This window comes from Ornithorhynchus anatinus, chromosome X1, assembly GCF_004115215.2.
Source record: "Ornithorhynchus anatinus isolate Pmale09 chromosome X1, mOrnAna1.pri.v4, whole genome shotgun sequence".
In the NCBI taxonomy this organism is placed as follows: domain Eukaryota; kingdom Metazoa; phylum Chordata; class Mammalia; order Monotremata; family Ornithorhynchidae; genus Ornithorhynchus; species Ornithorhynchus anatinus.
Window position 1 is genome coordinate 68,151,850 of NC_041749.1, and position 17,518 is coordinate 68,169,367.

Genomic DNA, 17,518 nt, shown 5'->3' on the forward strand with positions numbered 1-17,518 from the left:
AGGAACCCTTGGAGATTGAGTGGTTAAAAATAGAAGTTAAGGAAGGGAGGAGGGCAGGGGCGATGGTTTTAATAAGGTGAGAGGGAATGGGGTCCGTGGCGCAGGTGGAGGGGGTGGCACTTGCGAGGAGGGAGGAGATCTCCTCTGAGGATACTGCAGGGAAGGATGGGAAAGTAGGGGAGGGGGGTTGGTGGGGGGGAGGGGAGAGGCGGAGGGGTGACTTTGGGGAGCTCAGACCTGATTGTGTTGATTTTCGTGAGGAAATAGGTGGCCAGATCATTGGGGGTGAGAGATGGGGGAGGGGGAGGAACAGGGGGCCTAAGGAGAGAGTTAAAGGTCCGGAACAATCGGCGGGGGTGACGGGCATGGGTGTCGATGAGGGAGGAGAAGAAGTTTTGCCTGGCGGAGGAGAGGGCAGAGTTAAGGCAGGAAAGGTTAAATTTGAAGTGTGTGAGGTCGGCTTGGTGCTTGGACTTTCGCCAGCAGCGCTCAGCAGCTCGAGCATAGGAGCGTAGGAGGCGGACGGAGGAGGTGATCCAGGGCTGTGGGTTAGTGGAGCGAGAGCGGCGGAGGGAAAACGGGGCGAGAGAGTCGAGATGAGTAGAGAGGGTGGAGTTGAGAGCGGAGACCTGATCATCGAGAGTGGGAAGAGAGGACAGGGCGGCACGGTGAGGAGAGATGCTATTGGAAAGACGGATGGGATCGAGAGAGCGGAGGTCTCTGTGGGGCAGTAGCAAAGATTTGCAGGGGGAGGGAGTGTGAGAGATGAGGCAGGTGAGAAGGTTATGGTCAGAGAGAGGGATTTCAGAGTCGGTGAGGGAGGAGATAGTGCAGCGGTAGGAGATGACGAGATCGAGGGTGTGACCGAGTCGGTGAGTGGGCGCGGTATGGTGGAGAAGGAGGTCGGCAGAGTCGAGGAGGGATAGCAGGCGGGCGGCAGAGGAGTCGTCGGGTACATCCATATGGATGTTGAAGTCTCCAAGGATCAGAGTGGGCAGAGAGAAGGAGAGAAGGAAGGTGAGAAAGGGGTCAAGGTGGTTGAAGAAGTCGGAGGTGGGACCGGGAGGGCGGTAGATGACAGCGACAAGTAACTGGAGGGGGTGGTAGAGGCGAATGATATGGGCTTCGAAGGAGGGGAAGGAGGTGGGGGGAGGAGGGATAGTGCGGAAGCGGCAACGGGGCGAGAGGAGGAAGCCGACGCCTCCTCCCTTACCGGTGAGTCTGGGGGAGTGGGAGAAGGAGAGGCCTCCGCTGGAGAGAGCGGCGGCGGAGACCGTGTCTTCGGGAGAGAGCCACGTTTCCGAAAGGGCGAGGAGGAGGAGAGAGCAAGAGAGGAAAAGGTCATGGATGAAAGGTAGCTTACCTGTAATAGAGCGGGGGTTCCAGAGGCCACACTTGAAAGTAGCTGTGGGTGCAAGGGGGGGAGGGGGGAAGGGCGGGGGGACTGACAAAGCTTCTGCACATTTTCCTGCTGAACTACACTATTATAGAGAACAGGCATAAACTCTTAAGGTAAGAGGATAGTCAATCAATCATTCAATCGTATTTATTGAGTGTTTACTGTGTGCAGAGCACTGTACTAAGTGTTTGGGAGAGTACAATATAACAGACACATTCCCTTCCCACTACAAGCTTACAATCTATATCAGGAGACAGACATTAATAGAAATAAATAAATTACAGCTATGTACATAAGTGCTGTGGGGCTGAGAAGGGGTATGAAGAATAAAGGGAGCAGATCAGGGCAACACAGAAGGGAGTGGAAGAAAAGGAAAAGAGGGATTAATCAGGGAAGGCCTCTTGGAGGAGATGTGCCTTCAATAAGGCTTTGAAGGTGAGGAGAGTAATTGTGTGTCGAATAGGAGGAGGGAGGGCATTCCAGGTCAGAGACAAGATGAGGGCAAGAGGTCAGCAGTGAGATAGATGAGATCAAGGTACAGTGGGAAGGTTAGCATTACAGGATCAAAGTGTGCTCAGTCACTCTGTCCATTGATTATGTGAGATCCCTCATAATGTTTTCTCAAAGATGCCTTTGTGACTATTTCTGATAGTGGAAACAGAACCTCTAGAAACTGGATGACACTAACTGATTCATTGATCCCTGAGAATCTCTGTAATTCATGGATCCATCATCTGTAGATAACATCCTCTCACACTATTACCTCTAACAGTCCTTTACATTTGAGCTGTAATATGGCTTTCCTTGTATGAAAAAATCTAAATTCATAGCATGTGCACATGCAAGCTCTCACACACACTAATTCCAACCAAATTTGGTGAATTTGATGAACTAGAAATCATTCTTGTTGGATAGCCTAGATTTCATCCCAGCTTTGTATTATTTTTTTTGAATTCATGTTCTATACACAGGAATGGTAAATGGTAAAAGGGAAATTATCATATATTCTGGTATCAGGTGAACAGTTGCTTAACAATCCTGTCAGTCAGTCAATCGTATTTATTGAGCACTTAGTGTGTGCAGAGCACTGTACTAAGCTCTTGGGAAAGTACAACAATCCACACCAGCATACAGATGGAGATGGGATTAGAGGCTTTTTTTGGGGTTGGTGTTTTTTGTTTTTATTTTTTGCTATTAATGAGGTATTGAAAAAGACCAAGAACAGACAGGTATCAGTTTAGGTAATGCAAACTGAGAGCATGGCATACATCTGTAGCCAAAATAATTAACTTGACAGGTTTGTAAGAATGCTCTTCCTTTTTCTCTTTCTTTCAGATTTTTTTGTGGGGGGGGGCAATTACTTTCAATAATGATGGCAAGTAGGTTTCTACCCCTGACTGTGTTAGAGATTATAATGTAAAAAGGTCCTTTGTAATGTGTTCTATGTCTTAATAAACCTGTCATCTGAGGTTACATTATTTTCTAATTTCCACTGTGGAACATGCCACTGTGCAGCTGGGTAGAAATGGCAGAACTTAAGCACACAGACAGGCTACAATGTATAGTAACACACTGCTGCAAAATAAGTCTCAACAATACTGTGCAACATGGTAGACTCGGAAGGACTGAGCAGTGATTCTTTTAATTAAGGTTCTGCTGATAATTATGATGTTCATTCCCAATTATTATTTTTATATTTTGATGCTTTTGGGCCATTCTTGATCACCACTTACAGAGAAATTCAGCAGCTGATCTAGATTTTAGTTTCTTTGTTGCTGATGCTTCAGAGCCTTATGGACAGTGTGACATTTAGTTATGCATTTTGAACACAATGACGGTTGTACATGGTACCTGTGTTACCTAAAGCCTCTAGGCCCCTTATTCTAATTGACATCCTAGAGCATAGGTTTATGGGTTACATCTTGGGGATTGGGTCTGAAAATCTGAGGGAGACCTCCAATCATCCCTTAGGCAGGGCCATAGTAAGACAGAGGAAAGATGCAAATGCTTAGAGAAATGACACTTTGCTCTCTCAGCTTTGGAGATCTCTCTGTTTCAAGCCCATCCTGGAGGATGGAGGTCCACAGGTGCCAGAATGAACCAGAATGGGCCAGAACTGGGTTAGGGAAAAACAACATTGTCGAAAATTATTTTGTCACCGTGGCAGCAATATGCAGTGTGCCACTGTTCCAACCCTATTGGCTGGTGAAGAACATAAATTAAAAAATTTATTTATAGCAATGCCTACCTCCCCCTCTAGACATAAGCTCACTATGGGCAGGAAACATGTCTATCATCTCTGGTATATTGTATTCTCCCAAGCTAATAATAAAGTGCTCTGCACACAGTTAAGTGCTCAGTAAATATGATTGGTTGAGGTGGCCATCACCATGTGTGCCCAGGCCACGGCCCTGTCCCGACTGTTTCTTGCTTGCCAGCAGCCAGTCTCAATTTGACCAGTTTTCTCTGAGGTCCTGGACTCCAGGCACAGCATCAGTACATGTGTCTTCACAAGAATCTTCTTCAGTGGCCACCATAATGCCTGAGTGTATTTTCAGAACAAGGTGGAAGAGCAGCAACAACCCACCTTCAAACTCAAGGTTACTGCCTAAGAAGGAGTAATGGATTTTGCCTAACTTCCCTACACCCGTTCACCCCGTAATGCACACTTGCCACTTCAAGAAAAAGAATTTTAATAATAATAATAATAATAATGTTATTTGTTAAGCACTTACTACATGCCAATCACTGTTCTAAGTGGTGGGGTAGATACAAGGTAATCAGGTTGTCCCACTTGAGGCTCACAGTTTAATCCCGATTTTACAGATGAGGTAACTGAGGCACAGAGAGGTTAAGTGACTTGCCTGAGGTCACAAAGCAGACAAGTGGCAGAGCCAGGATTAGAACCCATGTCCTCTGCCTCCCAAACATGTGCTCTTGCCACTAGGCCATGCCGCTTCTCTAAGTTCAGATAAAAAGAAGCATAAGAGTTCCAGCTTGATGTGCTGTGGCCCTGGGAAAACCAGGGTGCTCCCCCCAGCCCACCAAGCAAATGTTGGTTGCTATAGGGCCCACCCTGGGTTGAAGCCTACTCTATGAGAAGTAGCATGGCTTCTCAGAAAGAGCACGGGCCTCCTGGCTCCTCCACTTGCCTGCTGTATGACCTTGGGCAAGTCACAACTTCTCTGTGCCTAAGTTTCTCATCTGTAAAATGGGGATTCAAAACCTGTTCTCCCTTCTACTTAGACTGTGATACCGGGACAGGGACTGTGGTCAACCTGATAATCTTTACCTCAGCACTTAATACAGTATCTGACACACAGTAAGCACTTAATAAATACTATTATTATAATTATTTCATTTATACTACTTGTAATAGTATTTATCAAATTCCTACAATGTGCAGAGCACTTTAATAAGTGCTGCAAAAGAATACTTTGGTGGGAAATGGCCTGAATTAGGCCAATGGGTCCCCAGATCACTGAAATATCTGCCTATTCACTCTATGTTCCTCATGCATTCTGTGCTGTCATTTGCAGAGAGTAGGTAACAAGCAAAGATTAAGGAAGCTAAAGACGGGATTAGATACTCCAAGATAGGGGGAAGTAGGGTCTCCTTGACTCATAACTGGCTATGATATACAGAGGGGTTACTGAGGGACTGTGCACAGTTTTGTCTTCATCTCCATTTGTACTAGGATAGTTGGGATCCTCCTGGACCCAAGAAGCCATATTGAAGTATTTCTGCTAGCTCCATGTGGGGAGAGATAATTTCAACTTTGAAATCAGGATGACTCTTGTGTGCCAAGACTATTTTTGAAGTGGCATTTTGCTGTCTTATGGGTGAAGAGACAAAGGCCCAGAAAAGTTAAGTGACTTCCACCATTTCACTTGGTGAGTGAATTGACAGTCAGTTTTTGTTCTTGTTCTCCATTATTCCATTTCTTCCTCAATAAATATCTCAAGGGTAAATCTGTCTGCTTATTTTCACTCAACTCCATTAGAAAAGATCAGAAGCGTAGAGAAGAATATTGGCCCTGCTCCCACTGTTAATCTTTCCCCACATGGAAACATGAAGTTAAAAAACTGTGGAAAAGTGTTTCCTAGGTATGTTTCTTTTCCTACAATCATGTAGCTGGAAGGGACATTGAGGTATGTTCTAGTTCATTCCTCTGCTTCCCAAATAATTTACTTTGAAACCATACCCTAGCTGCTTATTCTTTCCTTTAAAATTTCCAGAGAAGACTCACAAGCCTTCTTTGGTAACAAGCTTAGATTTCACTTCCCTTTCAGAAGGAAATGACATTCTAATAGGGCTGTGAAACCGTTTCTACAACCTCTATGGGTCGCTTGACTCCTAGATAAGTTACTTCTGGTAGCCAGAAAATCATTGACTGGTATAGGGAGTAATTATCATTTTATTAACTCCTCTAGACTGTAAGCTCCAGGTGGACAGGGAATGTATCTACCAACTCTGTTGTACTCTTGAAAATGCATAGTACAGTGTTCTGCACACAGTAAATGGTCAGTAAATACTACTGATTGATTTTAAGGCCAGGGACCGCATCTAATTTCCATCCATGGACTTTTTCCTGGTGCTTCGGTCCATGTTGGACATGTAGTGGGTGCTTAATAAATACTTTTAGTACTACTACTATGGCTTTATCATCCAAGATCAATGAAAAGACCAGGTCATCTCATCATCTCCACTTCCACTCAGAAGAGAAGGTAAGCTGGTCTGGCCCTCTACCAAGCCCCTCTGAGATCTAAAGCAGGGAGGAATGGAGTCCAGAAAGGTGATGGTATTTTTTGGTGGGGGAGGGGGCCAGGGACAGACTAGATTGGATTCCACTACCCCATCCCTGCCCCTACAGCAGATACCTAGCTCCTTGGTGTCCACTACTTCACTCTGTTTCCCAGATCATTTTTCTAAAAATGCATTCAGTCCACATCTCACCACTTCTGAAGAACCTCCAGTTGTTGTCCATCCACCTCCGCATCAAAAAGAAACTCCTTACCACTGGTTATAAGACACTCAATCTTCTCTCCCCATCCTAGTCAATTGTATTTATTGAGTGCTTACTGTGTGCAGAGCACTGCACCTGCCCTTGGGAGAGTACAATATAACAGACACATTGCCTGCCCACAATGAGCCTACCTTACCACATTAATCTCCTACCACAACCCAGTCCACACACTGTGTCCCTCTAATGCCAGCCTACTCACTGTGTCTCAGTCTCACCTATCTTGCAGACAACTCCTTGGCCATGTCCTCCCTCTGTCCTGGAACTCCCTTCCTCTTTATATCTGACAGATAACCAATATCTCCATCTTCAAAGCCCTCCTAAAATGGTATCCCCTCAAAGAGCCTTCCCCAATTAAATCCTCATTTCCCCTACTCCCTCTCTCTTCTGTGTCACCGTTGAACTTGGATTTGTACCTATTATTCACCCCAACTTCAGCTCCTCAGCACTTATATACGATTCTATAATTTATTTTAATGTCTGTCTTCTCCTGTATACTGTAAGCTCCTTGTGGGCAGGGAATGTGTCTACCAACTGTTATATTGTACTCTCCTAAGCACTTAGTATACTGCTTTGCACACAGTAAGCACTCAATAAATCAATCATATTTCTTGAGCATTAACTGTGTGCAGAGCATTGTACTAAGCACTTGGGAGAGTACAATATAATTTACAATACAATATATATGATACAGTGCTCTGCACACAGTGGGCCTTGAATAAATGCAATTGATTGATTGCCTAACACCACTATCCAGCTATATTAAACACTCTGTTTGCTAGGAATTGTTTGGAATTTGATCCTCAGTTCAGAAATGGTCCTGAAAACATACATTGTTTTAAGAAAGCAATTACCAGGGAAACATATCATGCAACTTATTGACTAATACAACGGGGGTATTCATAGTATCAGTGAGCACAGTCTTTTAAGCCATAAGGACACCACAGTTGGCAGTGTTGCTAATCTGTCACCTCTAATGGTCTGATAATTATAAATGATGGGAATACAAAAATAGAATAGTTGAGCAATAATACACAACAGGCTTACTTTTTCTAGATGATTAGCATATGCTTCAGGTGTTATTAAAAGGCACAAGGCCAAAAGCCAAGACATGTAAACCACCAGAGGCAGGACTTGATTGGTCAGTCAACTCCTAGGTTGCATTGCCTGTCGGGTTTTATTGCTATTATTAATGTATTATGGGGGGGTGTGGAGGGAAAGAAGCATTGGTTCTGGGTCAGAAAACTTAGAGAAGAGGCTAATTCTCCTTTAGTTTATTTTGCAAAGAGATGGAATTTTGACTAAAATAGCTGGTATTCTATCATTCTTATATCAAAGGGAAGTTTAATTTGTATTTTAATTAACATTTTCCCCTTTCAAATGCAGCTCTGTTTTACAAGTAACAATGTGTTATTGGTTTGGAATTGATTTGGATGTCATATGTTGTCATTTGATAAAAAACAGTTTTGCTAAGCTGTTTGACATTAGAACAGCTGGTAATGTCACTTTTGTTAATGTCTTTAACCACATTTTTAACAAAACAGCAGATGCTCATCACAAAAAACATTTTGCTTCGCTATCCAAATGTTTAAAATCCACTAACTTCCTGTTGCAGTTTGAACTGAACATTCTAAGCAGATCTAGTGACCTGAAAAGTGCACTCTGATTTGGAGGATTCTTGAGTTCTCAGAGCATTCATTCAGTCAGTGGAGAGTTCACACAGAAGAGAAAGGTTTGCTCCATAGAGAGTATGCCTTTCAAATGGGGTCTTAGCTGGGAGGGAACTGAACATTGTCCTTCCTAATTTGACAACAGCTGGCCTGTTGGAACACCAAGTGAACAATTGCTGATGGTAAAAAAAAAATCCTTTGTCACCTCTAACGATAGAAAAATCTTTCAAGTATTTTGTTATTTTTCTCAGTGTTGAACAATGGATATGAGACAATCCTCTAACAGATGAATAGGTTGTGGAATTTGTCTTCTGTAGTAATGCCTTATGTAAAGTGAAACCTTCTTGAGATGTCTTCACCTCTGTGTTTCCCTATACCAGGTGTTTTGTGATCTTGTCGATCTATGCATAAGTGTTCCATTGTCATTTAAGAATTGTTTCTTTGAAAATGTAGAAGGGTTTTACCTTGGGTTTATCTACATTCATTCATTCAATAGTATTTACTGAGTGCCTAGTGTGTGGGAAGCACTGTACTAAGTACTTGGGAGAATACAGTACAACAATAAACAGACACATTCCCTGACCACAAAGAGTTTATAGCTAGATGGGGAGACAGACATTAATATAAATAACCTCTCATCTCCCCACCCTAGTCTCCCTTCTTTCTGCTTCACCTATGTACTTGGGCTTGTACCCCCTACTCATACCCCTGCCCTTTCCCCCAGGTACAGAGCACTTGTGTACATATTCTTATATTCTGTTGCTTCCCCTATTTGTGATTGATTTTACTGTCCATCTCCCCTTCTAGATTGCTCTTTGTGGGCAGGGGGCCTGCCTACCAACTTCTACTGTACCCTTCTAAGTGCTTAATACAGTGGTCTGCCCAGAGTTAAGCACTCAGTAGATATCATAGTTTGATTGATTTACAGTTTGATGGCCTAAGGATCTTCTCAAAAGAGCCAAATTTCTAAAGCATTTGACAGAGCCCTGGTCTGTTGGAAGAGTCAAATGGTCTTATAGAGATTTTGGTTTTGCTCCCTGAACTTTTCTAATCAGTCAATCATATTTACTGAGTGCTTACTGTTTACAGAGCACTGTACTAAGCCCCTGGGAGAGTACAATATAACAGAAGTGGTAGACACATTCCCTGCCCACAGTGAGCTTACAGTCTAGAAGGGGAGACAGATTTTAATATGAACTATGGAAATGTAAAATCTTCTCTGCTCCTCTCCAGTCCCTCTCCCTTCCCTTGCCCCATCTTCAATTCTCCCTTCTTTCCCAGCAGTATCTCAAGAAGAGATCTCCTGCCTCCTCTCAAAATTCATTAATTCATTCAATCATTTTATTGAGCACTTACTGTGTGCAGAGCACTGTACTAAGCACTTGGAAAGTACAATTCAGCAATAGATAGACACAATCCCTACCCAACAACGGGCTTACAGTCTAGAAAGAGGGAGACAACAAAACAAAACAAGTAGGCAGGCATCAATAACATCAAAATATATAAATAGAATTATAGATCCATCCCATCCACCTGCGCATAGGACCCCATCCATTCACCCCTTATCAAAGCACTTGCCCCCTCCTTTCTTCCCTCCCTGACCACCATCTTTAACTGTTTTCTCTCCAATGACTTTTCCTCCACTGCTTTCAAACATGCTTCTGTGTCCCCATCCTAAAAGAACTGTCCCTTGACCCCTCAGCTCCCTCCTCTAATTACCTCACCAGCTCCCGCCGATCATTCCTTGCCAAACTTCTTGAGTGAGTTGTCTACACCTGTTGTCTCAACTTCCTCTCCTTTGATTTTCTCCTTGAGCCCCTCCAATATGGCCTCTGCCCTCTTCACAGAAATTGCCCTTTCAAAGGTCACCACTGACCTCCTTCTTGCCAGATCCAACAGCCTCTACTCCATCCTAATCCTTCTCGACCTCTCAGATGTCTTCGACACTGTCGACCATCTCCTTCTTCTGGAAACATTATCTAACCTTGGCTCCTCTAGACTGCAAACTTGTTGTGGGCAGGGAATGTTCATTCATTCATTCATTCAATCGTATTTATTGAGCGCTTACTATGTGCAGAGCACTGTATTAAGCACTTGGAATGAACAAGTCGGCAACAGATAGAGACAGTCCCTGCTGTTTGACGGGCTTACAATCTAATTGGGGGAGACAGACAAGAACAAAGGCAATAAATAGAGTCAAGGGGAAGAACATCTCGTAAAAACAATGGCAACTAAATAGAATCAAGGCGATGTACATTTCATTAACAAAATAATTAGGGTAATGAAAATATATACAGTTGAGCAGAAGAGTACAGTGCTGAGGGGATTGGAAGGGAGAGGGGGAGAAGCAGAGGGAAATGGGGGGAAAAGAGGGTTAAGCTGTGGAGAGGTGAAGGGGGGGCGGTAGAGGGAGTAGAGGGAGAAGGGGAATTCAGTGTGGGAAGGCCTCTTGGAGGAGGTGAGTTTTAAGTAGGGTTTTGAAGAGGGGAAGAGAATCAGTTTGGCGGAGGTGAGGAGGGAGGGCATTCCAGGACCGCGGGAGGATGTGGCCCAGGGGTCAACGGCGGGATAGGCGAGACCGAGGGACAGTGAGGAGGTGGGCGGCAGAGGAGCGGAGCGTGCGGGGTGGGTGGTAGAAAGAGAGAAGGGAGGAGAGGTAGGACGGGGCAAGGTGATGGAGAGCCTTGAAGCCTAGAGTGAGGAGTTTTTGTTTGGCGCGGAGGTTGATGGGCAACCACTGGAGGTGTTTAAGAAGGGGAGTGACATGCCCAGATCGTTTCTGCAGGAAGATGAGCCGGGCAGCGGAGTGAAGAATAGACTGGAGCGTGGCGAGAGAGGAGGAAGGGAGATCAGAGAGAAGGCTGACACAGTAGTCTAGCCGGGATATAACAAGAGCCCGTAGCAGTAAGGTAGCCATTTGGGTGGAGAGGAAAGGGCGGATCTTGGTGATATTGTAAAGGTAAAACCGGCAGGTCTTGGTAACGGATAGGATGTGTGGGGTGAACGAGAGAGACGAGTCAAAGATGACACCGAGATTGCGGGCCTGAGAGACGGGAAGGATGGTCGTGCCATCCACAGTGATAGGGAAGTCTGGGAGAGGACCGGGTTTGGGAGGGAAGATGAGGAGCTCAGTCTTGCTCATGTTGAGTTTTAGGTGGCGGGCCGACATCCAGGTGGAGACGTCCTGGAGGCAGGAGGAGATGTGAGCCTGAAGGGAGGGGGAGAGGACGGGGCACAGATGTAGATCTGCGTGTCATCTGCGTAGAGATGGTAGTCAAAGCCGTGAGAGCGAATGAGTTCACCGAGGGAGTGAATGTAAATGGAGAACAGAAGAGGGCCAAGAACTGACCCTTGAGGAACTCCAACAGTTAAAGGATGGGAGGGGGAGGAGGCACCTGCGAAAGAGACCGAGAATGACCGGCCAGAGAGATAAGAGGAGAACCAGGAGAGGACAGAGTCTGTGAAGCCAAGGTGAGATAAGGTGTGGAGGAGGAGGGCATGGTCGACAGTGTCAAAGGCAGCAGAGAGGTCAAGGAGGATTAGAATGGAGTAGGAGCCATTGGATTTGGCAAGAAGGAGGTCATGGGTGACCTTAGAGAGAGCAGTCTCGGTAGAGTGGAGGGGGCGGAAGCCAGATTGGAGGGGGTCCAGGAGACAATGGGAGTTAAGGAATTCTAAGCAGCGATTGTAGACGACTCGTTCCAGGATTTTGGAAAGGAAGGGTAGTAGGGAGATAGGGCGATAACTGGAAGGGGAAGTGGGGTCGAGAGTGGGTTTTTTTAGGATGGGGGACACATGGGCATGTTGATGTGGGAATGTGTCTGTTGGACTCTACCAAACTATTACTACAGTGCTCTGCACACAATAAGTACTAAATACGATTGCCTGACTTCACTGCCACTGTCTTCTGGTTCTCTTCCTATCTCTCTGGCTGCTCATTCTCAATCTCTTTCATGAGCTCCCCTTCTACCTCCCACCCTTTAACTGTGGGAGTCCCTCAAGGCTCAGTCCTGGGTTTCTTTCTATTCTCCATCTACACCTACTCAGTTGGAAAACTCATTTGCTCCCATGGCTTCAACTACAATCTCTGTGCCGATGGTTCCCAAATCTACATTTCCAGTCCTTTTCTGCAGTCTCGCATTTCCTCTTACCTTCAGGATATCTCTACTTGGATGTCCCACTAACATCTCAAACTTAATACATCTCCTCATCTCCCCACCCATACCCTGTCCTCCCACTAACTTTCCCTTCATTATAGGCAGCACCACCATTCTCTCTGACTCATGAGCCCATAACCTCAACCTTATTCTTGACTCATCTCTCTCATTACACCCACATATTCAATATGTCACCAAATCCTACCTGTTCAACCACGTTAATCCTAGCACTTATCTTATCCCACTTTGTTTACTGCATCCAGCCTCTTCACTGACCTCCCGGTCTCCTGTCTCTCCCCACTCCAGTCCATATTACACTCTTATGCGTGGTTCATTTTTCTACAAAACTATTCAATCCCTGTTGTCCCACTCCTCAATACTACTACTACTAATAACAATAATAGCATTCATTAAGTGCTTACTATGTGCCAATCGCTGTTCTAAATGATGGGGTAGATACAAGATAAAGGATTGAACATAATACCTCTCCCACATAGGACTTAATCTCCAGTTTACAGATAATGGAACTAAGGCACAGAAAACTGAAGTGACTTGCCCAAGCTCACACAGCAGATAAGTGGTGGAGCCAGGATTAGCACCCAGGTGCTCCTGACTCCCAGGCCCATGCTCTATCCAATAGGCCATGATGCTTCTCTAAGCAGCTTGGGCAACCGCCTTCGGCAGTTACCCATCCACCTCCGCACCATAGTCTTTAAAGCACTCAATCACCTTGCCCCCTCCTCCCTCACCTCATTATTCTCCTACTACAACCCAGCCCAGATACTTCACTCCTCTAATGTCAACCTATTCACTGTACCTTGATCTCCTCTATCTGTTAGTCAATTGTATTTATTGAACACTTACTGTGTGCAGAGCACTGTACTAAGCTCTTGGAGAGTACAATATAACAGACTCCCTGCCCATTCCATTCCCTGCCCACAATGAGCTTACAGTCTGCATCCTGCCTCTGGCCTAGAACGCCCTCCTCCTTTATATCCAACAGATGATAACTCTCCCTACCTTAAAAATCTTATTTAAAGCACATCTCCTCCAAGAGACCTTCCCCAACTAAGCCCTCATTTCCTCTTCTCCCACTCCTTTCTAGGACACAGTTGCTTTTGGATTTGTAGCCTTTATTCAACCCTTTCTCAGACCCACAGCATTGTATATATCCATAATTTATTTATATTAATGCCTATTTCCCCCTCTAGCCTCTAAATTTGTAGTGGACTGGAAACATCTTTACCTAGTCTGCTCTATTGTACTCTCCCAAGTGCTTAATGCAATGTTCTGTATGCAATAAGTGCTCAATAAATGATTGATTGGTCCAGTCACAAAGACTTGGACCTGAGAACTTGGCTGATGAGTCTTTTTTGTCTGTGAGGATGGAGCCATCTGAACTCTTTAGAACATTTTGATAGCAGGATGATAACTGGAAAGATAGCTAGAAACTATGTGCTCTGTTCTTACTATTTATGAAGGGGTCAAATGTGACAACAATGGGCAATAATAATGAAATAATAAGAAACATATGTGTTACAGTGAGAGAACAATATAAAACCTATCCATTTTTAAGTCAATCTGCTATATAAATCCTTGGGTTAAAATAACTGAGGTGTTAAGCCACATTAAAGGACTAAAAAGTTAAAATATCACTACAATTAGAACACAGTGAAAGACTTACAGGGTCCTTATACCCCATTCAAATAAAGGGAAGGACAGCATTGGAGATCTTTCTCAAGTGCTGTGAAATTCCACTCTAAGAACCAAGATTGACATGATCCAATTCTTATATGCTAAAGTTTGGTCAGATCGGTTTACCTAACTAAGGTCTCTTCTGGGTATTTTTCATCCATTCTTATTAATTGCCAATTATCATTATTGCCCAGAGACAGGTCTTTGGCAGATAGGATTTGATCCTTTTCCTAGTTCTCTCTTCTGTAGCATGGAGCTTCCTTTTGTTCTCTTTGCATATCAAAACACACTTCCATTGTTCTCCATCCTTTCTTTGTTCTATGATCTCATTGCCTGGGATAATAAATTGTCTTTTTCTAGGTAGGCTAGCCCCTCTCAGTGTCTCACCTGGAGAGTTTCCAGTACTCTACCAATCTTGACTATGGGAGGGAGAGCCAAGCAGAGGCATACCCATTCCATTCCTAGCTTGGGCAGTGGCTAGTGAGTGGAAGGCAATCTGCTACAATCAAAACTCATTTGTGCTGGACACCAGCAGCATGGGAGAGAATCAAGGGTAGAGACTCAAGCTTACTGCGGGGAAGGAGGCAATGGTAAATTACTCAGTATTTTTACCAAGAAAACTCTGTGGATACACTGCCAGAATGATTGCAGATGGAGGTGGGGCGTTCTGGGAGAAATATGTCCATGGCGTCACTATGGGTCTGAGACAACTTGACAGCATAAAACAAGTCAAGGTAGGCTAGGCAGACTAGTTTTTTTCTGGTTTCCCTGCCTTCTTTTCTTTAGTCTGATTTGTACCAAATCATCTCGCCCAGCTTTGTGCCAAGGGCTATTTTATTGTAGTAATGAGTACACTTTATTTAGCTTCCTTAGAGGTAAGTAAAAGTCGTGGTTTGATATATCAGCATATCTCTGCATCTATGGCACCCCACCACTGACTACATGTATTTTTCAGTTTGATCGGTTTATCATGTTGCAGGTTTTTTGCAGAATTCCTTTTTGTCATCCAAATATTGTCACTTCATTTCTTGCTTTTCTGTTACATAGGTTTTTAAGTTCCAAGTCATTTTTAACCTAGATGGGATTCCTTATTCCCAGAGTCACAGAGCATTTTTATTCTCTACGTGCTCCACATTGTATCATCTTGATCGCTATCTGCATCAATTTAAATGTATTTAACATTTGTACATTTTACATATATATGCCCTTTTATGCTATGACCAATCAATAATAGTATTTGAGTGCTTACTATGAGCAGGGCTTACAGTCTAATGGGAATAAATTCATATGGAAATGCATGGGTATATAAATGGGCCCATATAGATTAGGTTTTGTTGTCACCTTTGCTGTCAAGGTGACAAATTCATATTCAATGTTTTTAGCAACCTTGAATAAAATGTTGAAGGGGTTGGCCTAGTATGACAAAATTCCAGAATTATTTATACACTAAACTCACTCTCTAAAATAAAATGGCATTCCAATCCTTAGAAAAAAAATCAGCTGTTTTAAAAGAGTCTTAATTTTTAATAAATCTATTTTGTTTATCATTGTTTTCTTTTTTCAACTAGAGAACTGTTCCAATCCTGATAACTGTTACTAGGCAACAATTAAAATGAAATCTCTGAAGATGTTTAAAGCTGCTGTTTAGTTCATAAAACAATAGCACTTTTGCATGCTTTATATTAAGCAATACTGTAATCTGTTTAGGTATCAAAAAGCCCCTCCATCAAAATTTAAATGAACTCTATGGACAGCCAGGCAAACATAGAATGTATACACTGTAACTTTTAAAATTACTGAATAGGTGATCATTAGAACTATTTTGGATCTAGAAGTCTGCAAATATTGATGATTCTACAGAAAGTGTTAGTAATCATTTTCATATTTCATAAATTCTGTAAGTGAAGCACTTGAATATAAATAATGGCTTTTTAAAAAAGGAAGTCCTGCCCCGATTCATGCAGGGCATGATAAAACTGTCAGAGACACCATTTAGTAGCCCAAAATGATAAATTGTTCTATTTAATCATTGCTGCATTATCATATGAAGCAGTCATGTCATTGTACCTGTTTTAGTAATGAAAGTTTAGGACTAAAAGTATGCTTACATAAATGAGACATCATAGGTTATTAATTGAAATCTAATAACAATCTGGAATTAGTTGGCATTAATTGGAAACAAAATTGTGAATCTATTAGCAATACATTTTTTATGTGAAAGAAAAACAAATCTGTTATAAACATCCATCTTTGCACTTTTTGGAGTCTTTGACTTGTAGATTGATTTTATTTTAAATCAGAATTCATAGGTGAAACTTTTGTAGAATACATCTATTCAATTTACTAAATTTATCAATTTGGACTTCATTTATGAATGGCCCTTGATATAGAGTGTGAACTCCTTGTGGGCAGGGATTGTTTCTACCCATCTTTTGTACTATCCCATGAGTTTAGCATAGCATAGTGCACTGCACATAGTAAATGCTCAATAAACACCATTGATTAATTGATAGAGAAGCTTTTTCTGTAAACATAATTCTTGGGTGTGTAATCTGGTTTATAATGCCCTTCTTCCCATTTTTTCCATTAGAAGAATCATTAAAAGTTAGATTATTTTGCTTAATAAACCATTAGTACAAAAACCTTTGCTATTACATTTTTTAGCTATGGAGCATTCTCATTTCAGAAAGAAACATGCATTTAAAAATTAGACCAAAGGATTAAAAAAATGTTAATTTAAAATTTAAAATTTTAATTTTAAATTTCTCAGGAAAAACCTAGATGGAGATACGGGTGGTGATATGGAACTGTATGTGAAGGACAGTGTAAACAGTAAGATGTGAAAAACTTTCCAAATGAGAAGCAGTGTGACTTCTACTGGAAAGAACATAGACCTGGGTTCTAACCTTGGCTCTGCCACTTGTCTGCTGTATCACCTTGGGCAAGTCACTGAACTTCTCTGGACCCCAATTTCCTCATATGTAAAATGAGAATCCACCACCTGTAACTCTGACATGGAACTGTGAATCCCATGAGGGACAGGCACTGTGTCCAACCTGATTCTTATATTTACCCAAGTACTTAGAATGATGCTTGACAAATACAACAAAAATAATAATAATAATGATAATAGTTATGTCAAAAAGAAATTTAAGCAAAATATTATTATAGGAGGATTCTATGAACCATCCCACTAGGATGGGGAAAGTAATTCATAAAATCCTGGATTATCTTGGCCAGGTTCTAAAAGTAGACCTTGTGGTAATAGTAGGAAACTTCAGTTATTGTCACATAAACCTCCTGAATTACCATTATGAAGGAAAGTGCAGGTAGGGTTTTTTTTTCATAGGATGAATGATATTTCTGTAACAGTTGTCCTAAAACCCACAAAAAAAGATAACATCATAGATTTAATTCTGAGTAGGAGGTATATGTGGGAGAACTAGTCTGAAGTAATGACTAGAAAACCACAAAATTTAATTCTTGCTGGTGGAGAGGGCCAAAAAATCTAATATCCAGTTATTAAATTTTAGAAAAGGAAACTATGAAAAAATGATGTTAAGGCACATAAATG

General features: G+C 42.6%; 1 protein-coding gene, 1 non-coding gene and 1 pseudogene across 5 annotated transcripts in view; 2 read left to right on the forward strand and 1 right to left on the reverse strand.

Annotated features, from left to right (window-relative positions):
- FHIT (fragile histidine triad diadenosine triphosphatase) overlaps positions 1 to 17,518 on the forward strand; it is a 1,434,147-nt gene that overhangs the window by 942,531 nt on the left and 474,098 nt on the right. The window lies entirely within an intron of this gene.
- The window catches only part of LOC100074193, a 157,887-nt pseudogene that overhangs the window by 107,867 nt on the left and 32,502 nt on the right, over positions 1 to 17,518 (reverse strand).
- Positions 14,314 to 14,451, forward strand: LOC114806854. The gene has a single exon (XR_003754911.1). It is a non-coding gene; the product is annotated as a small nucleolar RNA SNORA7 (small nucleolar RNA).